At 41.2% G+C, this 24924-nt stretch overlaps 1 long non-coding RNA gene across 2 annotated transcripts in view; it reads right to left on the bottom strand.

Moving 5' to 3' along the window:
- Positions 1 to 24591, bottom strand: part of LOC140210506 (uncharacterized) — a 36010-nt gene extending 11419 nt beyond the window's left edge. Inside the window, exons 1-5 of one of the 2 annotated variants that reach the window (XR_011889249.1) lie at positions 21268 to 24591; positions 11093 to 11401; positions 10052 to 10171; positions 8382 to 8469; positions 608 to 728 (exon numbers count right to left, since the gene is read on the bottom strand). This is a non-coding gene — a long non-coding RNA (uncharacterized lncRNA). The remainder of the gene's footprint in view (positions 1 to 607; positions 729 to 8381; positions 8470 to 10051; positions 10172 to 11092; positions 11402 to 21267) is intronic. The other variant, XR_011889250.1, reaches the window with a different exon arrangement.
- Between the last annotated feature and the right edge of the window lie 333 nt (positions 24592 to 24924).

Genomic DNA, 24924 nt, shown 5'->3' with positions numbered 1-24924 from the left:
AATTTGGCTAGATTGGCACAAGCATCATGGGTTGTGGGAAGACACTGGCGTCACTCTCCAATGAGAGTGAAGAAAGTTGCTACCAATCTTAAATTGATTGGTTGCCAACCTGCTGCTACAACTTGTTCCTCTATGTAGGGTGCTGACAAACAAATGTGTTCTTGTTTGGGAAACAAACCCCAAAGAGTTAAAACTGCAGGGTTGGTGGGGTCAAAAACTTGAATGTTAACTGCTGTGGTTCTTTTGCACGGGAAAATTTTACTGACTTCTTACATACATGAGGGGAGGGGGGCACTGATTGTATTTGAGAAACAGACTAGAACTTGCTGCTCTAGCTGTTTAAGTACTATCTTCTGACTCAGTTTCCTGTTGACAGAAACTGATGGAAATTGCATTTTTGATTTAAAAGGTAAAATTGGCAGTCCTTTCAAGTTTAGGGTAGATCATGTATCCCTCTTCCCTAGTTTCTTTCCAACTTCACAGCATTTTATACTCTGCTGCATGCATCTACGTGCAACTGACTGGCAATCTTTCCTCGATCTTGCATCATCAAGACAACCCCACAGTGTTTGTTTCACATAAAAATTATCTCTCCCTGCTTACTTACCATCAACATCATAGAATGGTTTTCTATACTTCCATACTGTCCTTCACTGTAGGTTCACCATAAGCTGCCATCTCATCTCTGTTGCTCAATAATTGTTGGAAAGACTTCGCATCTCAGCACCCTTCCGGAGAAAAACATTTTGTGAAAGATCAATTCCAAATCTCCTTCTAAGCAAAGTTTGGTAAACAATGGTCTCCACTCATTGCCTTAATTAACCAAGTTTAAAAGTTTCTCTCCATGCTACCTTCATTTCTGCCATAAGCACTTTTAAATTCAAATAAATCTCAGCATAATGTCCTCCTTGGTCCCATGTTTGTTGTGCTTCCACTTTATATTATGCTTGTGGGAACATTCAGTTCCAGACTGCACTCCAAGGATATCTTCCCACCTTTGTCCACCTGTTCTGGAAATCCAAAGCCATGTCCCCACCACCTCCAGTTCTTAACCTTGGACATTATTCTTCCTCAGCCCAGTGAGTGAACCTCTGCCTTCATCCAAAACCATCATTTTGCTCATTTGGATCTTCTGCTATGGGTACTTGGTCTACTTTATACACTAGCAACACTTTGGTCATTTTCTAATTAGAGGTACTGCTAAAGAAGAAAACAGGCTGATCAATGGAATATCATCAATGAAAAGATGAATATTAAATTTGCCACTCAAGTGCCTACATTGTGGCCATCAATGGAAACCGTGTGGCTATGAGAATAAATCACAAGATGGCTATTGTGCAGTGAGTGGGATCACCACCAGCGGTGTATATAGCTCCTGACCTCTGGGATTGGGCTATCCAGGAACAACCATTTGCTAAAGACAGCACAAAGTGCCAGAGGAAATGCAGGAAAAGCAAAAACAGCACAATTACAGATTCGAGATGCAGTGAATTTTTATTTTTTTCCCCAAAACCAACCACCTCATTTAAAATAACACACATTAAAGTTGCTGCCTGGCCCACTGCATTCATCAGCAACTTTGATGTGTGTTGCTTGAGTTTCCAGCATTTGCAGAATTCCTCGTGTTGACCTCATTTAAAATGTCCATATTGTGACAGTCCCCACTTTTGAAACTTCCTACAGGAACACAACGGTCCTGAATCCTTTGAAGTTTTTGGTTGCCTCTTCCCCCATTCGTCTGTCTGATTTGAAATGTTAATGCTCAAAGCTTTTCCAGAATGAAAACTGTGATACTGCAAGACAGTGAGATCACTGATCTCTGTGACCAGCGAAAAGTTAGGTGGACGCACGATAAATGGTGTGTGTTTAAAGTGTACCTGCTGTTACTAATCGTTACAAACTGCACACATTTTCACACAGATAACTATAATTGGGTATTTCAGTTGACATGAAAATTGCAACTTTCTGCTAATCAGTGAAAGCAACAGAGTCAGGCTGGAAATTCACCCAACTCTGCATCAGTGCTCATCGCAATATTGTTCCCTTTTCCCTTACTTTTTGCAGTTGTATAGCAAGATCTTTCACTCCAGGCTGATGTCTACTTGAGTATTGGGAAAATAGATAAACATTTGAGAAACAATCCTGTCAAATGTAAACTCCATCTCACATTTGCCTTCTGAGTTTCCCATTAGCTGCATTTTCTGAAAACTTGACATTAAAAAGCATCCAAGATTTTTCAAATTTGTAATACTTACTGTGGTTAATAGAACTTGTACTGCTGAATTGTGGGTTTTGCCAAAGTGGCTCTAATTCTTTAAAATGAAGAACGATATCAAATATTGTTTCAAATATTATTAGAAAGTGCAGATACATTTTTTTATACAAACAATTAAAAATTGTGGAATGAAACATCAATACTTGAATATTTATTAACGTCTCCAAATCCTCGGGTTGTGTTTTTTTTTCTGCAAAGGATGGATGCAGCCAGATGGCAGAGAGGATCTAAATGTGGTTTCAAGGATTCTGTTAGGAAGAGATTAAGGATAATACTTTGTTTACCAACTGAAACTACAATTTTGTGGGGGAAGAGGTGGGAATGGGTTTTGGCTGGTTAAATATTAAAATACTGGAGCACCCTCTACAGAGTTTAAGAAATGAAACAAATGGTGTCATTTTACCAAGACTTTTACTTCAAGCAAGGATACAGCAACAGGACAAAGAGGGTTTTGTGCTGTTCTGTTTTTTTAAAATAGTGTACCAAAGATAGTATTGTTTCCTCTCCAGTACAGCGAGTCATTTAGCAATACTGGAAACACTGTATCATCGCGACCCAATAGCAAACAGTTTGCCCTCAGCACAATGCACAAGGAATCTTTAAAAGCATTGTAAGGTGGGCCCCACCTGTGTGTTATGAAGTTTGGGGGGGGGCAGTGGTATGCAGGCTTGTACACTTGCCCAATTTGTTTCACATATCTAACGACCAGATTCATTCATCCATACTACTGAGCGTAACTGACAATGAATAAGCAATCACTTAATGGACAAACAAAAATAATCTAGAGCATGTGGAAATCTAAACATACACAAGATTAATGCTCACAATGTAATTTGTCTGATAAAGGTGTACTTTCCACAATTAAACATTTTAGGTGGTCAACAATTAACCTCATTCTCTTTCTCAGTTAGTGGATTACATAAAATGCAGAAACTTTGATTAATCTATAGAGCGTGTGATGCCGTCGCTGGAGAATCCATCCAACGTGTCACCTTCAGGAACTTCAAAGTGACATTTTTGGTATTATCAGTACAGCTTTTCCTGAAAAGTTGATCACATTTATTAAAGGGCATTAGAAGAGGCATGAAATGGGGCAGCATTGATTCGGTGGGCCGAAGGGCCTGTTTCTGTTCTACATAATTCTATGACTGTACACAATCGAAAAGATAAAGGCTAAGTAAGTTTAAACAGCAAAAAGAAGTAATGCATGTTGGGCTGAACTGAGCTGACTCTTACATCAGAGTCTCAGCCTGAAATATCGACTGTTTATTTCCCTCCGTAGATGCCGCCTGACCGGCTGAGTTTCTCCAGCATTTTGTGTGTGTGTTCAAGATTTCCAGCATCTGCAGAATCTCTAGTGTCGCCAAGAGGAGTCAGATGCACACCAAAGCCGACTAGCGTGCAGCTGGTAACTTACCCACTCGCGTGGAGTTGTCCTGGACGAGTATGTGCAGCTGAGTATTTGAATTATCTTACTGTAAGCATTTTCATGGTGCATTTTTTAAACAAACTTGCTTTTAAGGGGTAGTTTGAAGGCCGACATGGGGTGGGTCAGTAACTGGTGCACTTAATGGGTTGGGTGGCTAGGCACAGTTAATCTCTCAACTGGACAAACAACCTTGGTGTTAGGGTAAAGAAAATAACTGGCTGTTTCAATTAATACTTTATGAATTATCGCTGAGTTCAAGCACCAACTCCTGCCCTTGGTTTTACCTTAAAAGTAACAAGAGAATGAATGATTATAAAGTAACAATAAAGCATAAATAAATTGTGGAAATGCAGTGATGATCCAGAGCAAAATAAAAATCCAAATGCCAGAAAACAATGAATCACTCCATGTCAAAGAGGTGCTGGCACATGGAGAGAGTTCTTGGAAGTTTGTTCTAAGGCATTGGAGTGGAAAGGCTATGGGGGTCAGAAGGCAAGTCGTTCGGTATTGTTTCCAACCTGCCCTGTATTTGTATGGCAGGTGGAGTTGATGTTCTGATTAATTCTGCTTGCTGTATGTACTGTTGATGATGTGATTTGGTTACAATGCACTCACTGCGTAGCGGTATCCTGCAGCTGAGATGATTAGCGCACAGTCATCCCTGACTCACCGGTCATGGGCTTGAACTAATCACCTGGGCACGACAGTACAAGTGAATTCAGTTCACAGTTACACAGGTTCTCCAGCCTGACTGGTCCATGCTGACCGAGATGACCCATCCAAGCTAATCTCATTTACCAGTGTTTGCTCCATAACCTTCTAGACCTTTCCAGTTACCTGCCCAACTGTCTTTTAAAGGTTGTTATTGTACCTGTCTCAACCACTTCCTCAGGTAGCTTCTTCCACATACATGCTAACTTTTGTGGTTTTTTAAAAAAGTCCCTACTAAATCTTTCCCTTCTCACCTTAGATCTATTGGCCTCTAGTTCATGATTCTCTAATCCTGGGAAAAGGTGAATTACATTCATCCTATCTATACCCTTCATGATTTTATACCCCATGTAAGATCATCTCTCAGTCCCTTAATTAAAACATGTATTTTTTAAAACCGTACCGGTAACCGTGACCAAGAACACATCAGGTGCCCTTGAGAAAGAGAAATTTGCTATCCTCAATCCTTTCTACACCCACAAGCATTTTCAAGGTCTGGCATTCCCTACGCTATAAGGCTGAGACATTTCCATCATTGTGTATATTCATGAGACTTGCATCTGGTGGCCATTATAGGTTGGAAGGCTGGGGAGAAAAATGATCCAATTTGTTAATTCATGAGGTAAAGAAGAGTATATTTTTGGGCATCCAGGGAGGTAGGGATAGCACAAAGCTGTTGAAATGTACAATGAACCAGTACATTGTCCATTGGCAGAGATATTTTAAGGACCAAATGGGTTAAACTACTGGGAGAACTCATTGGGTGAAGTAGTGTGGTCAATGTTTTAAGTGATGACTAACCCAGCATTGGAGCATAGAACAGTACAGCACAGGAACAGGCCCTTTGGCCCACAATGTTATGCCAACCAGCTAAAAAGTAAATTTTTAAAAAACCTGAAAACTAATCCCTCCTACCTACACAATTCATATTCATGTGCCTATCTAAACATCTCTTAAAAGCCTCTAATGTATTTGCCTCTACCACCATACCAGGCAGGGCATTCCAGGATCCACCACTCTAAGTGGAAAACCTTACCCTTCACATCCACTTTGAACCTAGCCCATCTCAACTTAAATGCATACCCTCTGGTATTAGACATTCCGACCCTGGGAAAAAGATGCGCCGTGTCTACGCTATCTATACCTCTCATAATCTTGTAAACCTCTATCAGATTTTCCCTCAGGAAACAACCCAGCTTTGTCCAACCTCTCATGATAGCACATGCCCCCTAAACTGGGCAGCATCCTGGCAAACCTCTTCGGCACCCTCTCCAAAGCCTCAACATTCCTCCTAGTTCTGGGAGACTAGAACTGAATGCAATATACATGATGTGGCCTAACCAAAATTTTATAAAGTTGCAACATAACCTCTTGGCTTTTGAACTCAGTGCCTCGACTAATGAAAGCAAGCCTTCCATCAGCCTTCTTAACCTCCCTATCGATCACTTCCATGAAGCTATAAGCTTGGACCCCAAGGTCTCCCAGCTCAGCAGCACTGTTAAGGGTCTTGCCCTTAACAGTGTACTGTCTCCTTGCTTTGGCCCCACCAAGATGTAACACCCCCCATTTATCTGGGTTAAACTCCATCTGCCATTTTTCTGCCCATATCTGTAAATGATCTACCGTGGGTACAACATTAGCCACTCACCAGTCCGCCAGGACCCCGCCTGTGCCAAGAGAGAACGCGAAGATACTGGTCAAGGCCCCAGCAATTTCATCTCTTGCCTCCCTCAATTACCTGGGGTAAATCCTATCAGGCCCTGGGGATTTATCCACCTTAATATTCATTTGGAGACCCAACACTTCCTCCTCCTTGACCTCTAAATGACTTAACAGATTTATACACTCAGCACTGATCTCCTGGTCCTTCATGTCGTTCTCCTTGGTAAATACTGAAGCAAAGTACTCATTATGTACCTCACTCACATTCTCCACATCCAAGTAAATGCTCCCCTCTTTATCTTTGAGTGGACCTACCCCTCCCTAGCTACCCTCTTGCTTGATGTACGTATAGAATGCCTTGGGATTCACCTTAATCCTACTCGCCAAGGACTTTTCATGGCCACTCCTGGCTTTCCTAATTACATTCTTTAGTTCTTTTCTGGCTTCTTTATACTCCTCATGTGCTTCATTTGATCCTAAGTTCCAAAGCTTTACATACTGTACTTCTCATTTTTCTTCTTGACTGAGTTCATCACCTCTCCAGACATCCAAGGTTCTCTTGCCTTTCTATCCCTGTCCGGCCTTCTAACAGGAGAACATGCCTTTCTGCAATTGATCTTTAAAATGTCTGATGTGAATTTGCCAGAAAAAAGGTACTCCCAATTAAATCTTCTTAGTTCCAGCCAAACGCTCTTGTAACTTGCCCCAATCCAGTTTAAAACTCTCCCACAAGGAACATACCTATCCTTATCTATGGCTATCCTGAAAGTTCAGGAGTTGTGGTCACTGTTCCCTAACTGTTCACCCACTGAAAGGTCAATCACTTGGCCAGGCTCACTACTCAACACCAGATCCAATACGGCCTCTCCTCGCATTGAACCATCCACATAATGATTTAGATTATGAAGACACGCAGTCCTCTTTTATTGTCATTTAGTAATGCATGCTTTAAGAAATGATACAATATTTCCTCCAGTGTGATATCACAAAACACAGGACAGACCAAGACTGAAAAAAAACTAACAAAACCACATAATTATAACATATAGTTACAACAGTGCAACAATACCATAACTTGACGAAGTCCATGAGCACAGTAAAAGTTCAAAGTCTCTCAAATGTCCCACATCTCACACAGACGGGAGAAGGAAGAAAAACTCTCTCTGCCATACCCGACCACGGTCCGACTCTGAGTCATCTGAAAACTTCGAGCTCTGATCAGCTCTCCGACACCGAGTACTGAGCGCCATCTCTATCCGAGCGATTCGACCTCCATCTCAGTCGCCAACAGCAGGCAAAGCCGGGGATTTTGAGGCCTACCCCCCGAAAGATTCCCGACCGCGCAGCACCGACAGCAGTGAACGAGCGTTTCAGAAATTCTTCCAGATTTAAGAAGCCCTCCCGAATGCATTTAACAAATTCTGCCTCATCTAAACCCCTTGCACTAAGAAGGTCCAGTTTATGTTAGGGAAGTTGAAATTCCCCATGACAACACTATTATTTTTACACATTTCCTTAATCTGTTTATATATCTATTTCTCAGTGGTTCCTGGTGGCTATTGGGGGACGGGGGTTCTGTAGTACAATCCCATTAGTGTGATTGCACCCTCACTTCCTTGAGTCCTACCCAAATGGACTCAGTGTCGGAACCCTCCCCTATGCCCCGCGTGTAGCTGTGATATTGTCCCTGATTACTAGCGCAATCCTACCCCCTCTTTTGCCTCCTTCCCTATCCTCTCTAAAATTTCAAAAACCTAATACGCTAATCACCCATTCCTGCCCCTCTCAACCAAGTTTCAGTAATGGCCGCATCATAGTACCATGTACTGATCCATGCTCTAAGTTCATCATCTTTACCCATAATACTCCTAACATTAAAATACGCACACTTCGAACTATCCTACCCATCATACATGTTATTTCAATTTTGCCTTTCAATACTTTCCCTGACATCTACCTTCCGGTCCGAACCTTCAGTTACTGACCATTAGAACCGAGTATGTGGAGGTAAGATGCGGTAAGGGCAGGGAAGTACTTGAATTATTTTACTTTAAGCACTATCGGTACAGAGCCCTCCGTATCCTTTTAGAAACATGTAAAAGCTGGAGTATCAAGCAACCAATCCTGTCCTTCTGACATCGTAATTCCGTGTACTGACCCATGATGTCAGTTCATTACCCTTGTTATTAATACTTTATACATTAAAGTAGACATATTTCAACTGAGAGGAAAGGTGAGACAGAGACAGGTAGGTGATGAGAAATAAATATAAACAGATGAGACTAGGTATGGGAGAACTTGTACCTGTTCCTGTCTTCTCTGTTCTTGCATGGTTATCTTCAGTTTAGTTTAAACAGTTTTTCTAAAAATTGGAAACTGGACACTTTTATGCCTGTTGTAAAATAATCACAAACAAATGCCATGATAAATCAACCACATTACAAATCTGCAGGATTTCCACTTGACAGCATGAACTGAGGTTGTAACTTAATACTGATAAATGACTGCATACCACTGTAAAATATACTGCAAATCTTACAGACAATGAGAAAATCTTCCATTTTCCAGGTTTTCCATTTGACTTTTGCCAGGGGATTTGTCTTTTTAATGACAGCTGCCGCATTTTATTATCACTATCCGCCCACAAGGACTCAGCTGGTTAGATTCTTGCCATGTCACAAAGGGATGGAGCTGGATTTTATACGATAATGATAATGCTCTAATGTGGTCACAGGACAAATAACACATTTTGTTTCTCTGTATTTACTAAACAGCTAATTACATCCACAGTTACTCATTAAAAGTGTTCAAGTGTGAATCCAGGATTTGTATTCTGACCTGGTTTCTTCATTGCCGTTCTAAAAGGGAGGAGGGGGGTGTGGGCAGTGGGCCTGCAGAGTTGGAGAAGCCATCTTTCTGATAAATTCCTATGCATCTTCAGTGGATGTAAAGAATTCCAAAAATCTATTTGAAATAGAGCAGATTTCTGCCTTTTTAACCTTGGGTACCATCTAATACTTAGCAACAAGCACAGTCTTGTAGCAATTCAGGGTGCAGGTCAATGGGACTAGGCAGATTAATGATTCAGCACAGACTAGATGGGCCAAAGGGCATGTTTCTATGCTGTAGTGTTCTATGACTTTAATTAAAACGGTCACTGCTGCAGAAAGACAAGATTGAAGGTAAACAGCAGGAAACTAGTAAAAAGTAAATTCTTCTGGCCACTCTGATAATTAACTGTGGTCAGAAAGGCTCCTAATGAAATTCCTCGCTCCCTTGCCCACGTTGGCTGTTCTTGCTGCATTACTTTTTCCCATTCCCCACAGTTTGCCCTTCGTATTAATCCCGTTGGATCAGTGTTGATCGTAGAGTCCTGAGAAACCCTGCTCCTTGCACAGGGATGATTTAGCTTCGACAACTGCATTGTGTAAGGTAGTGCAATTCCAGCCACCGGAGGCTTTTCCTTTTGAAGCTGGCTAACTTCAGTTTCACCAGGGTCCCTTTGTATCATAGTCAGTCGAATGCTGCCTCGATGTTGCAGACAGTCACTCTCACCTCTCCTCTGGAATTTGGAGAACATTTTACATTTCTTTCCCACTTAAAGTATCTTATTCCTAACATCATAATCTTTTCTTCCCTTTCCCAGTTTGAGCAAAGGGTTTCTCTTTCCACAGACATTGTCTGGACTTCTGCGTGTTTGCAGCTTTTATACTTTGGATTTTCCAGCACCTGCAGTAGAAATTTTCAATTTCTTTAAGAGCTGTGCTGCATTCCAAGTCTTTGCTAATTAATTTCTATCAGTCCTATCAAATACACAAGAGGACACTGTTCCTCTGGGGAAGTACCTGGTCCCTTTAATTCCTTCCTGTAAGGAACCAATCAGAATAAACAAACTCATTATCTAAGGGTTGTTCGACAAAACATGGATCTAACATGTATGTTGAGCTTCTCCAAGCTGTGTCCCTGATCTTTACCTGTTTTTTAAGCCAATTGCTTAATCACTTCTGACGTCCTCTCCAGGTGGCTGAGTTCCTGCTGATATGCCATTCCACAGCCCACAATAACTTTCCAGCGGCAATTCTTTATGTGCTGACCTTAATAAGCAGAAGCCATGAATTTTTACAATCCCTTTTCTTGGTTTAATTAAATGATCAGATGGTATCTATTCCCTGGACAGACAGAATGATCATTTACATTCCTAATAGATGAATTATTATGAACAGCTGATGTTCCTGTAAATGGTTTCTCCCCACAATTCTTGCAAACCCCCCCCACCCCCCCCTCACCATTATGAAAATCTTAGTGTGCTTAGCTAACCATTTTCTCTGGGATTAATCCAGTCTTTATAAGTGAAGGTCTCAGAGAAAAATGTTCTGATGCCTGAATCATGGGTTAAAATATGCAAATACTATTGTCCAGGAAATTTTATTGCATTTCGATATACAGCTGCATTAAGTTGTTCTGAAAATCTTGACTTCAACACAATTAAGAGATTAAAAACCAATGGTGGCTTGAGTTTAACAAATCTATTTTAATTGAATTTTAAATTAAATGGAAGAATCTGAAAAAGGTGATCCTATTGCAGATATCATGTTTTAAGTTGACATAACCATGCCAAAGGTAAAAAAGAATTAATACCTCCACTGGTATCGACATGATTGCAAGCCAAAGTTATTACAAAGGATAACTTTCATGTGATGAGATTTTGCTGGTTATTTCCAGTAAAAGTATTTTGGAGGTGTGCCAACATTTGGTGGTTTTATACCTAAATATATTAACTCCGAGTTAAAAATTCAGTGTGTTTTAAAATACATCGATTCAAATGAAACGTGATAAACAGTAAGAGAATGTATTTAATCTGGTAAATATATCATTGCAGGGATGTTAATTGAATAAATTATCAAAATAAACAGATTGCCTCCTGATCACAAGGTATTCATCATCTGCTCACAATAATGCATCTACCAGCTACACACCAAGCTGTATTGCTTTAGTGCTACACTATGCAGTGTTACCTAATGACAGCTGCAGCTGTCCTGGAATCATCATCTCCTGCTTTGTAGGTGGTTCCCTGGGATCAGAGATGACTTCACTCCACTCCAGTTTTGTGGGTTCCAGGACGACGAATGAGATCAGTATAGAATCTTCTACCGCTGAAGTAGGTGGTGCCTACTGGAGTGGGTGGGTTGGTAGTTTGTGACACATTTGCTTCTGTGTGCATGGAGTCTGGGCTCTCAATGCAACGTACACAAAATGCTGGAGGAATTGGCATCCAGGAAGATGAGCTGACAGTCGACGTTTCGGGCCGAAACCCTCCTTCAGAGCTGGAAGGGAAGAGGGAGAGCGTCATCTGATTGCTACCCTTGCACTTTGAACAGTCAGGAACCAGGGATTCCCAAGAGTCGGGGGGGTGAATGCATCCTTGAATCTTTTTCTCTATCTGTAAACTAATAATTTTTTAATGACATAGTTCAGAATGGTGTCTCATTCAAACATCTGGTGTTGAGCACACAAATGGTATGGCCTGTTCAACGTAGCTGACTGGGTGTAATTAGGGCCTCCCATGCTACAATACTGATTTAAGGTCAGGAGGTGCAGAGAGCATAATACTGCTGTAACAAAAAGAGCTGTTGTTTACAAATAAGCATGCAAACAGATTTGTAATTCACGCAGCATGCCGCAGCAGGACGTTCGGCAAGTACTGGAAGATGGCTAGAAAAGTTCTATCTCGGTGTCAACCATCTTGGCTGAGACACCTTCTGGGGCAGAATACAAATCCGGAATTACTCCAACAGAGAAGTGATCTTTTTGCCCTATTTATTTAATTTTTATTATATATTTCTTGTCATCCATTAAATATTTTAATGTACGCACTGTACTGCTGCTGCAAAATAACAAATTTCATGACACGTGTCAGTGATGATAAGGCTGAACCTGATATAAATACATCACAAAATTGTAGTTCATATAATCAATAAAAACTAGCGCCTAGTTATAATTTTTCCTCTCAAATGGCTCATTTCCTAGTTCCCAGTCAAGATATTAAATGAATAACTGCTAAAGAGGTTTTGATAACCAGTGCTTAACAAGCCTTTGCTATTCCAACCTTGTGACCAACCAACAGAAGGCATGGGAGAAGTCTGCTGTGATTCCATTTTAGTTCATAAAGGATGGAAAATGGTGGTTGACAACTTTGTACAAAATTTTCACAAACTTATTCTTCTATCTACCTTATTAATCTTTTATGTAATACTGTTAATGATGGACTCAAAGTCACAAAATGATTTTAGCCAGCCAGCCCACTGGCTGGTTCAGCACTGTGCTAGAGGATACAGCTAAATCCACTTAATTGTCCTTTCCCCAAAGCTTCGCAAATATTTTTTTTCCCTTTGAACTCAATGTGAAAGTTAGAAATTAATAGCAGTTGCTCAGAATCTGAAGTAAAATCCTGAAACTGCTGGAAAGAGCAGATCGGGCTTTGAATTTATACAGGGTTTTGACCTAAAATATTGACAAGTCCTTTCCTCCTGCAGATGTAGCTCAACCTCCTGCCTTCCTCCAGCAGGTTGCTTATGAACAGTTCCTCTTCCCATAGAGGCTCATTTTCTGTTTCTTTTTGTATCACCAGGATGGCTCCTTACTCCCTCTGGCAGCGCATCCCAGATTCCAACTATTCTCTGTGTTGAATAGCATCTCCCCAAGTCACTTTTGTTTTTCTTTGCCAATCACCTTAGTTTTGTGTCCTCCGTTTCTTGATACTTTTGCCAACAAGTTTCTCTTGCTCTACCTTGTCTAGACTTTTCCAGAATTTAAGTGTCTCCATGAGGATCTCCTTGCACCTTCCCTTGCTCAAGGAGAGGATCAATCTGTTCATATACTTGTGTAATAATTTTAGTAAGTTATTTCTGCACCCTCTGTTGAACCTTCACACCATTCCTAAAGTATGCCTAGAACTTGATTCCAGTTATAGCTGGCCTGGAGCTTTTCCTCTGTAAGACAGATTCATCATCATTTCCTTGCTCCTGTAGTCTATGCCTGTATTTATAAATAATACCTGAAGGTTTAAAAAAAATATTTTCTCATCCTACCTGCCATTTTCAACAATTTATGAACATCTAGTTGCAGATCACTGTGTCTACTTCCCATCGGTTCCATCAACCCGCTTGGTGTTCCCTCCAACCTTTAACTCTGTATAATTGATATCTCATCCACCTACCCCACCGCCTCCCTTTAAGTCTGTATCTGTCTTCCACACAATTTACCAAGCTTGCAAATTCTGAGTTATGTGCAAATGCATTCAAAAACTTCTATAGATGTACCGTGGAGAGCATTCTGATAGGCTGCATCACTGTCTGGTATGGGGAGCTACTGCACAGGACCGAAAGAAGCTGCAGAGGGTTGTAAATTTAGTCGGCTCCATCTTGGGTACTAGCCTACAAAGTACCCAGGACATCTTCAAAGAGCGGTGCCTCATTAAGGACCTCCAGCACCCAGGGTATGCCCTTTTCTCACCGTTACCATAAGGTAGGAGGTACAGAAACCTGAAGGCACACACTCAGTGATTCAGGAACAACTTCTTCCCCTCTGCCATCGATTCCTAAATGGACATTGAACCCGTGAGCACTACCTCACTTTTTAAATATGTACTATTTCTGTTTTTTGCATGATTTTAATCTATTCAATATAAGTATACTGTAATTTATTTATTATTTTTTTTCCCTTCTATATTATGTATTGCATTGAACTGCTGCTGCCAAGTTAACAAATTTCACGACACATGCTGGTGATAATAAACCTGATTCTGATATTAGAAAGCCATGCCCTGTACACCCAAGTCCATATTATTAACAAGCAGTCAGCAAGCAATGGTCCCTGTACTGACTCCAATGTACAGTGCTGTCCTCTCCTTTTCCAGTCACTTGACTTATATTTGATTTATTCTACAACTGTTCCTTCACTCCATGGGCTTCAAACTTTTGACAAACTGATAACATATTAACAAATACTTCTGAGAACACAAAAGTCCTGAAGAAGGGTCTTGGCCTGAAACATTGACTGGTTATTCATTTCTGTTGATGCTGCCTGACTTGCTGAGTTCTGCCCGCAGTTTGCATGTATTGCTTCTGAGAATTTATTTGCTTCATATCAACTGCATGGACCTCATTGACCCTCTCTGTTATCTCCCTCAAGAAACAATTACCCATTTACTTAAACATGATTAACTTTGAACAAGGCTTTCCCTGAACCATAAACACTTGTCCACGTGTTCCTGATTATTCTTTCCAAACATTTCTCCACCATCATGAATAAGCAGACTGGCCTGTGGTTTGTAGGTTTATTCTTGGACCTTTTCTCCCCCAAACAAGGATGTAATTTGTGCATTCCTCCAGGTTTCATATTGCAAGATTATGGCCAATACTTCCACAACTTCTCCCTGCCTCTCATATCTGTGCCATATGGATATCTACCTTAAAATCAGCTGGTCTTTACTGCACCATCTTAAAAATTAATTCTGAATCATCTTCCTTTACAGTGACTCCCTCAGTAACAATTTACTCATTTAGGACTATGTCCTCCACCTCCAGGAGTCTTAACTGGCCCTACCTTAAGACTCAGTTATGACCCAGTTATGCCTGAGGAAGATCCTCAGTTGCCTTTTTATGCTTCTAAGCATTTGCTGCCAACCCCTAATCATCCTTGAAAAGGCAGTGTTGACATACCTTCTGGAACGGGAGAAAGGAGCTTCTACATTACTGTTGGAGAGGGACTACCATATGCAGTAATGATGAAGAGCAACAGTGGTATATCTGAAAAACAATAGGATGCATAATTCCTTGGGATATACCCCAGGTTACTACAGGAAGTGAGAGAAGAAATTGTGGGGTTGTTGACGATATCTGCATCCTCCCTGGACAAATGAATAGTACCAAATGATTGGAGGCTGGCTAACCTTGCTCTATTGTTAAAAAAAATAATAGAAGTAATCCTGAGAATTACAGACCAAACATAAGAAAATCTGCAGATGCTGGAAATTCAAGCAACACACATAAAATGCTGATGAACGCAGCAGGCCAGGCAGCATCTATAGGAAGAAGTACAGTCGACATTTCGGGCCAGGACTAACTGAGAGAAGAGACGGAAAGAGATTTGAAAGTGGGAGGGGGAGGGGGAGATCCGAAATGATAGGAGAAGACAGGAGGGGGAGGGATGAAGCTAAGAGCTGGAAAGTTGATTGGCAAAAGGGATACGAGGCTGGAGAAGGGAGACCAATGAGTTTTATGTCATTGGTGGACAAACTAATGGAAACTATTCTTAGGGACAGGATTCATGAGCATTTGGAGAAATGCAATTTTATTAGGGATAGTCAGTATGGCTTTGTGAGGGGCAGGTCATGCCTCACAAGCCTAGTTGAGTTTTTCAAGAAGATGACAAGGCATTCTACAAGTATGTGAAGAGGAATGAGTCATGTGAGAATAGGACCTATCAGGTGTGATAGTGGAAATGTATGCATGGAGTCAGAGGATGTAGCAGAGGTACATAATGAATACTTTGCTCCAGTATTCACCAGGGAAAAAACCTTGGCAATTGTGGGGATGACTTACAACAGACTGAAATGCTTAAGCATATAGACATTAAAAAAGATGTGCTGGAGCTTTTGAAAAGCATTAAGTTAGATAAGTCAATAGGACTGGATGAGATATACCCCAGGCTACTGTGGGAAGTGAGGGAGGAGATTGCTGTGCCTCTTGTGATGATCTTTGAGTCATCAATAGGGATGGGAGAAGTACTGGAGGATTGATTGCAAATGCTGTTCCCTTGTTCAAGAAAGGGAGTAGAGATAACCCAAGAAATTATAGACCAGTAAGTCTGACTTCAGTGTTGGGAAAGTTGGAGAAGATCCTGAGAGGCAGAATTTGAGCATTTGAAGAGACATAATCTGATTAGGAATAGTCAGCATGGCTTTGTCAAAGGCAGGTTGTGCCTTACAAGCCTGATTGAATTCTTTGAGGATGTAACATAACACATTGATGAAGGTAGAGCAGTGGATGTAGTGTATATGGATTTCAGTACGGCATTTGATAAGGTTCCCCATGCAAAGCTCTTTCAGAAAGTAAGGAGGCATGGGGTCCAAGGAGACCTTGCTTTGTGGGTCCAGAATTGGCTTGCCCACAGAAGGCAAAGGGTGTTTGCAGATGGTTCATATTCTGCATGGAGGTCGGTGACCTGTGGTGTTCCACAGGGATCTGTTATGGGACCCCTCCTCTTTGTGATTTTTATAAATGACCTGGATGAAGAAGTAGAAGGGTGGGTTAGTAAGGTTGGGGGTGCTGTGGATAGTCTGGAGGGTTGTCAAAGGTTACAGTGAGACATCAATACTGGCAGAACTGGTCTGAGAAGTAAGTGGCAAGTGGACTTCAACCCAGATAGGTGTGAAGTGGTTCATTTTGGTAGGTCCAATTTGAAGACAGAATATAATATAAATAGTAAGACTCTTGGAAGTGTGGAGGATCCGAGAGATCTTGAGGTCCATATTGATAGGACACTCAAAGCTGCTACACAGGTTGACAGTGTTGTTAAGAAGGCGTATGGTGTGTTGGCATTCATCAACTACGGGATTGAGTTCACGACCCGTGAGGTAATGTAACAGCTATATAAGACCTTGGTCAGACCCCAGTTGGAGTACTGTGTTCAGTTCTGGTCACCTCACTACAGGAAGGATGTGGATAGTATAGAGAGAGTGTAGAGGAGATTTACAAGGACGTTGCCTGAATTGGAGGTCGTACCTTATGAGAATAGGTTGAGTGTACTTGGTCTTTTCTCCTTGGAGCAATGGAGGATGAAAGGTGACCTGATAGAGGTGTATAAGATGATGAGGGGCATTGTGTAGATAGCCAGAGGCTGAAATGGCTAACACAATGGGGCATAATTCTAAAGTTCTTGGAAATGGGTACTGAAGGGATGTCAGGGGTAAGTTTTTCACGCAGAGAGTGTTGGGTGTATGGAATGTACGGCTGGTGGTGGTGGTGGAAGTGGATACAATAGGGTCTTTAAGATCCTCTTAGATAGGTACATGGAGCTAAGAAAAATAGAGGGCTATGCGCTAGGGAAATTCTAGACAGTCTCTAGAGTAGGTTACATGGTCAGCACAACATTGTGGGCCGAAGGGCCTGTAATGTGCTGTAAATTTCTATGTTCTATGACAAAACAAATTTATGAAGGTAGAGCAGTGGATGTGGTGTATATCGATTTTAGTAAGGCATTTGACAAGGTTCCCCATATTAGGCTCATCCAGAAGGTATGGAGTCAAGTCATTAGAAAGAGGTGATATAGGGTCAGAAAGTGTTGAAACACTGGACAGAGCCAAGGAATTGCAAGGATAAAAATACCCTGACAGGAGTTATATACAAACCCCCAAACGGTAGTAAGGATGTGGCCTACAAATTACAATGAGAGATACAAAATGCATGCCTAAAGGCAATGTTACAATAGACGTGAGAGGTCTGAATACGCAGGCAGATTGGGAAAATCAGGTTGGTGCAGGATTACAGAAGGGGGAATTTCTAGAGTGTCTATGAGATGACTTTTTAGAGCAGCTCATGGTTGAGCCCACTAGACGGTCAGCTATTCTGGACTGGGTGTTGTGCGATGAACCAGAATTGATCAGAGAGATTAAGGTTAAAGAATTCTTGGGGCAAGTGATCATAGGTGGAAAACAATTGTGGAGAGGGAACAATGGGGACAACAAAATAGTAGATGAACTAAACTAGTATTTTGCATCTGTCTTCATTGTGAAAGGCACTAGCAGTATGGTGGAATTTCCAGGTGTCAGGGGCCATGAAATGTGTGAAGTTACCGTAATTAGAAAGAAGGTTCTTGGGAAACTGAAAGGTCTGAAGGTAGATGGACTCTCCTTCCTGTGGTGGGAGAGTGTAAGACCAGAGCGCACAGCAACAGAATGGAGGGGGCGTCTTTTTAGAATGGAGATGATGAGGAATTTCTTTAGCCAGAGAGTGGTGAATTTGTGGAATTCTTTGCCACAGGCAGCTGTGGAGGCTGTCTGTATGCATATTTTAGACAGAGGTTGATAGATTCTTGATTGGTCAGGGCATAAAGGGATACAGGGAGAAGGCAGGAGATTGGGGCTGAGAGGAAAATTGAAATGGCAGAGCAGACTTGATGGGCCAAATGGCCTAATTCCACTCCTATATCTTATGGTCTTATGGTAATATTGCAGCTTTATAAAACTCCAGTTAGAACACATGGAGAATATTGTGTTCCGTTCTTGCCACCTCATTATAGGATGTGGAAACTTTAGAGAGGGTGCAGAGAAGTTTACTACAATGCTGCCTGGATTAAAGAACATGTTTTATGGGGAAAGGTTAAGTGTGGTAGGGCTTTTCTCCTTGGAGCGACGGGGATGAAAGACAATTTGATAGAGTACAAAATTACAAGAGACAAAGAGTTGACAGCTATCACCTTTTTCACCCAGAGTGGCAATGTCCAGTACTGGGGGACATCTCTTTAAAGTGAGTGAAGTCTATGGGAGATGTCAGAGGTAGGTTGTTTTTTGTTTTACACACAGAGTGTTGGATGCCTGGAATACTCTGCTAGGGCTCGTGGTAGAGACTGGCACAGTTGGGACATCTAAGATAGGCTCATAGATGTAAGAAAAATGGAGGGCTATGGGGTGAGTAGGAAGAAAGAATAAGATTAATTGTGGAGTAGATTTGTATGGGTTGGCACAACATTGTGGGCAAAGGGCCTCTATTGTGCTGTGTTCTATTTCCAAGTTAGAAAGGTATGGAGTTTAGAGAGGAACCTGTATGAGATGGTTTCCCATGCCCCTGCTGACTACATTCTCCTTTGTGACAGCAGTTCCAGTTTGTGAGGTGCTGTCAGAACATCTAGGTATGAAACTACAAGTGAATCTGTGTCTGGTACAAACTGCAGGCACAGTGCATTAATAATGGAGGCATTTCAGAATAAGAGGGTTGCCATGCTTAAAAAAGTTACAATTTATTATCTTCATCAGTGAATTATAATCTTAATGGTATATTTGAAAATGGATAAACAAATCATTACTAAACATAATGTAAGAAAACAAGCCTCTTGGTTTATAGCTGGGCGCCATAGTAGTGCAGTGGTTAGCACAACACTATTACAGCTCGCAGTGTTTTCCAGAGTTCAGAGTTCAATTCCAGTTCCAGTGCTCCTCTGTAAGGAGTGTCTGTACATCCTCCCTGTGGATTGCATGGGTTTTCCCCGGGTGCTCCAAAGACGTACTGGGTAGGTTAACTGGTCATTGTGAACTGTCCTGTGATTAGTTTAGGGTTAATTGGGGTCGTAGCGTTCCTGGGGCAGCATGTCTTGAAGGACTGGAAGGGCCTACTAAGCACTGCATCGCCAAATAAATAAATAAATATATAGATAGATAAATAGATAAAATTGCAACTCCTTACTATTAAAGTTCTAATATTATTTATTCTTGTTTATATAAAAGGTGTGCATCTTCAATACCACATGGGTAAATCTCAGTGGTAAAGTAAAACAGGAACTCAAGAGATTCACTGATAATTCATTCAAAGCATTCTGGAATGTCTAAAAAAATTGTGAACAGTACTCCCTCTCCTTTATAATTTATAGAATGAAAATAGCTCCTATGAGAATAGGTAACCTTTCTTCCACTTGTGATCTATGATACTGGCAATGCCATCAATACTGAGATGGAACTATTAAGGAAGCAACTCGGGAATGATTTATCTGACAATTGCCCATTGGAACTAATGAAAAACTGAATTAACACAGACAAAGTAATAAACATTACACTTTGCAGAACTGTCTGAATTCTTTAGTGAGTGTACTAAAAACTCTGCTACCTCTTTAAAATGATTTAGCTGATTTTCTTTAGAATTATTAAGTGTATTTGTATTTCCTTTAAGCTATCTTCTCATACAGAGATGGATATATTTTATAATAAATTAGACTTTAGCCTAAAGGAGATGAACGACTATATTAAAATTCAGATTTGACAAAGCCAATCTGAGCTAAATTTTAATTGACCTTTCACCTTGAGGTACTGTAAACTGGTTATCAATATTTCTTACTTTCATGTCCTTAGTAATACCTAATATGGGTGACTACTGCATAGACTAATTTAGCCTGGACATCCACATTGATTTCTCTAGCTTCCAGTAATCACTCTCCTCCATTTTCCACCCCCACCCTATATTTATGTCACCCCATTAGCCCTTCTGTTTCCTGCCCTCAAGACCTACCCACACATTCACCATCCTCCCTCTGGGTCCCCACGTCCCTCTCTTTATTCCATGGCCTACCATCCCCCTCTCCTGTTAATATTCCTTCTTCAGACCTTTATCTCCCTGACCTATCTCCTCCCAGCTTCTCAAGCTATTCCCTTTTACACCCTCTCCCCTCTCACCTTTGCATTGTGCTCTTCTTCCCTCCCCTACCCTTTTATCCTGATGAATGGCCTCGGCCTGAAACACTGACTGTTTATTTCACTCCGTAGATAATGTCTGAGCTACTGAGTTGCTCCGGTAGTTTGTGTGTTGTGTTGATCTAGATTTCCAGCAGCTGCAATGCCTCATGTCTCTGTGAAGCCCATTTCAAGACTGAATTTATACAGGCCAGTAGCTAAATCAGCTATCAGAAAACAGAAGTAAATTATAGCTCACACTTGAAATTTTCTGTTTTGACCAGTAATTACTGGGGGGGGGGGGAGCTAGAGCTGAATCAAATTTTTTTCCCACAAATAGGGCTCTATGTTGGCTATGCATTATAAAGTGTACTTCACAATATACTATACTCACTTATGAATGAAACAATCAAAATGAGGGCACAGTGGTGCACAGATTCATTTTAGTATCAAAGTATGGATTCAGAATACAACTCTGAGATTTGTCTTCTCCAGATAACCATGAAATACAGAAAAACCATAGTAGTCATTGAAAGACATCAGTCCTCCCCCCCATATGAAAAAGAAACAAAACCTCAAACCCCTCAACCCCTCGCTCACACAAAAACTAACAGATGGCCCACCTGAAAAACAGCAGCTAGAACATAATACCTCCAAACCCCACCTCCCCCAAAAAAAACTAAAAGAAAACACAGAAAACTGAAGGAGACCAATATAAACTACTGCCCACCGCAATAATCACATAAATCTCACAATTTTGAAAACATCCTCCGTCAGCATGGAGGAGAGCAACCACTCAACCTCAGTCCTTCTGCATAGAGCGACCACGACCAGCGGCATCCTCCACATCCGCCTTGATGTTTCAACCTTCCTCAACGCTTTGATCAGCGAGAAATAGCTGATCATGGCCCCGTGCCCCGTCTCTGGTCTTTTCCTTGAGGCAGCTCGTGCTCGCGATCTTCTCCAGTTAATGCTGCTGTCTCTCAGCTGCGGTTTCAGCTTGCATCGACTCACTGTGCTGGTGTGGGCCACCTCTGGACATTCTGGTTTTCTGCCATGTTACACCTGTGCCTTCTGTGAAACCCCCTTTGTTAATGACAAACAAGAGTCAAAGGGGAATTTGATGATCGTGTGTGAAAGAGTAAAGGCAGGGAACAGAGGGGGAAACAGGACTGTTCACTGGGAACTACAATGAATTCAGCAGAATGACCTTCCTCTGTATCATTGTAAATAAAAGATGTAATGGATCAAATGTGTGTGGTTACATGATATAATTTCTAGTTTTTGACTCAGGAAAATATCGCAAAAATAGTTAAAACACAAGCTGAAATATGCAGAGAGTGGATTCTGGTTAATTGGAAACAGTACATTTTGGCCGAACTAAGCAGTTGCACCAATTAGCTGAAGTTTCATGGAAATAACTTAAAAGATATATTTAAAAAATGGGGGGGGGGGGCTCTATACCTCCCTCTGCATTTGTATTCTCGACTTCCTAACTGGAAGACCACAATCTGTGCAGATTGGTGATAATATCTCCTCCTCGCTGACAATCAAGACTGGCGCACCTTCGGTGTGTGCTTAGCCCACTGCTCTACTCCCTCTATACCCATGACTGTGTAGCTATTTAGAGCTCAAATACCATCTCTAAATTTGATGATACAACCATTGCTGGTAGAATCTTAGATGGAGATGAGAGGGCGCGCAGGAGTGAGATATACCAGCTAGCTGAGTGGTGTGGCAGCAACAATCTCGCATTAAGTTTCAGTAGGACAAAACAGCTGATAGTGTACTTCAGGAAGGGTAAGCTGAGGGATCAGAAGTGGGTGCAAAGACCTCTGAGGATCTAACCTGGTCCCAACATACTGATACAGCTATAAAGACGGCAAGGTAGCGGCTATATTTCCTTTCGAGTTTGAAGGGATTTGGTTTGTCAATTAAAACACTCAATAACTTCTACAGAAGTACCGTGGAGAGCATTCTAACAGACTATGTCACTGTCTGGTATGGGGGGGAGGGCTACTGCACAGGCCTGAGGGAAGCTACACAAAAGTGGAAAATTAGTCAGCTCCATCTTGGGTACTAACTTCTGTAATATCCAAGACATCTTCAAGGAGCACTGCCCCCAGAAAGGCAATATCCATTATTAAGGACCCCCATCACCCAGGGCATGCCCTTTTCTCACTGTTATCATCAGGAAGGAGGTACAGAAGCCTGAAGGCACACTCTCAGCGATTCAGGAACAGATTCTTCCCCTCTACCATCCAATTCCTAAATGGACATTGAACACATGAACACACTACATCACTTTTTAAAAAATAGATATTATTTCTGTTTCTGCACCATTTTTAATCTATTCAATATACATATTATATACTTACTGTAATTGATTTACTCATTTTTTTCTTTCTACATTATCTTGTATTGGCACTGTACCACTGCTGCTAAATTAACAAATTTCACAATACATGCCAGAGATAATAAACCTGATTCTGAAAAAAGACAAATTACTATTTAACTGAGTAACAAATTATGTATTTACACTAAATGCAGAACAAATTAGAACACTACCAATGCCACTACAGTACTGTAAAACTGTATTAGTTCCTAGTAGTCATTGACAGAGGAATTCATCCAGCGTGTGCTGTGCATGGGGTGTCCAGGGGAGGGGAAACACCTCTGGTGAAGGGACTTGTCATGTCCACTCTGAGGCAGCTCACTCACCTTTGATCCCCAGTGGACACTCAGCTCTGATGGTTAATTGGGACACATCGTGGCTCCAAGTAGTTGTTTGCATGTGATAGTGGCCATGCCCCAGTACACCACTTTGACAACTGGGCTAAACCAGGTGATTGTAGCCGGCAGGCCTCATACCCCTGTGAGATAGGGACATGCCTGTCTTAGCATGTGAAGTAATCTTCAACGGAGATCAACAGTTAAGATCCAATGGCCAAGAAGGCGGTTCTGCAAAGCTTTGTGGAGACTGAAAGGCAAGATAAGGCATAGAAGAAGTCATTTGCAACTAAGGAAGATTGCAGTCTGCTTCGCCTACTGAAACCACTGGAGGCAGACTTTCAAGGTTGGGAGAATGGAACCACCCAGTGCAACAGCTTTTCCACTTTAAAAACTCTCCTGCAGCTGTTTCACTGTTATTGTCAAATAAGACAGACAATCAACATACTGCCGGGTTCTTTTGATTGACTGTAAATGAACAAAATTAGTGCAGATAATGGACTGCCTTCATACGATGCTTTTGTATCCTCTGAATCTTCATTTTCATCGTAACATTCAAGATGATTATCGATACCTTCAAATTCTTTGTAGTGTAGTTCCTATTTTGTTAAAATAGTGAAATTGTTTTGTTTTCACTGCCATTTGTTTCTGGTGTTTCCAAACCTGAATGCTTGAAACCGCAGTGAGCAAAGCAATTCTAAATTGTCTTACTGCTTATTTTGTGCCAACTATCAGTGACAAAAATCACTGCTTTTTGAACACAAACACATGCAACTGACACTATTTAAAACTGTTTGCTCTAAGCACGGTGTGGTGTCTGACACTAGTTAGAAACCGTTCGGTAACATTCTCCTGTCCCAACTAAGTGGCACAGTGTCCCAAATAAACAAAGGGAATCCCTGCTATTTTCTCCATTAGTTTTTGTTCTTCTTGAACAAAAGTGGCTGCCCTGATTAACAAAATGGACCAATTAACCAAGATCCACTATTATTATTCAGTTACAATTTATTATGGGAACGAAATGTTCATTAAGTTTGTCAGATTTTGAAAATTTAATTTATTCTGCAGATAAAGTGTAACAGTGAAATTAATAGGATAATTAGAAAGCAAAGAAAGGGCATGAAAAAGTATAGTCACATAAGGCCAAAAAGAGTCTGAGGTTGTTCCATCAGCACACAAGGTGGAAGAGGAGGACCAGGGAAAGAGCAAGACTTCATTATACAGACCAATGCTAGTACCTGTGTGAAGATGAAAGGTCTTGACAGTCTTCTTACCCAAATACTTGGTGGTGTTGGAGGATTTGCAGCCAGATACCCATTTTCAGAGGTTGGACTTTAGTTGTTGGGACCACGTCTTCCACTCACAACCCAGCAACCCCCACCGCCCCCCCCCACCCACCAGCAGCCAGCCCCTACCCACCGCCACCCCAATCTCCCACTGCTCCTGCTAGAGATTAATTTAATAAGAGAAGTTAAGATGAAGAAATAAGATGATGTTTAGTAAATAAGCAACTATCCCAAAAGTGAGTTGTCAGAGAACATTTTTAAAAAATCTCTATCCAAGTAACTTTCATTTTGGTAGAAATGTGAGCACATTTATCAAAATCTTTTAACTATAGTACTGAAACACACACTTGCAGAAAGGTATTATTCATAGCATTTACTGCTGAGAAGTTGATGA

The sequence above is a fragment of the Mobula birostris genome, chromosome 15, assembly GCF_030028105.1.
Source record: "Mobula birostris isolate sMobBir1 chromosome 15, sMobBir1.hap1, whole genome shotgun sequence".
Taxonomy (NCBI): Eukaryota; Metazoa; Chordata; class Chondrichthyes; order Myliobatiformes; family Myliobatidae; genus Mobula; species Mobula birostris.
Note: the sequence above shows the minus strand (reverse complement) of the source record. Positions and strands in the feature narration are given on the sequence as shown.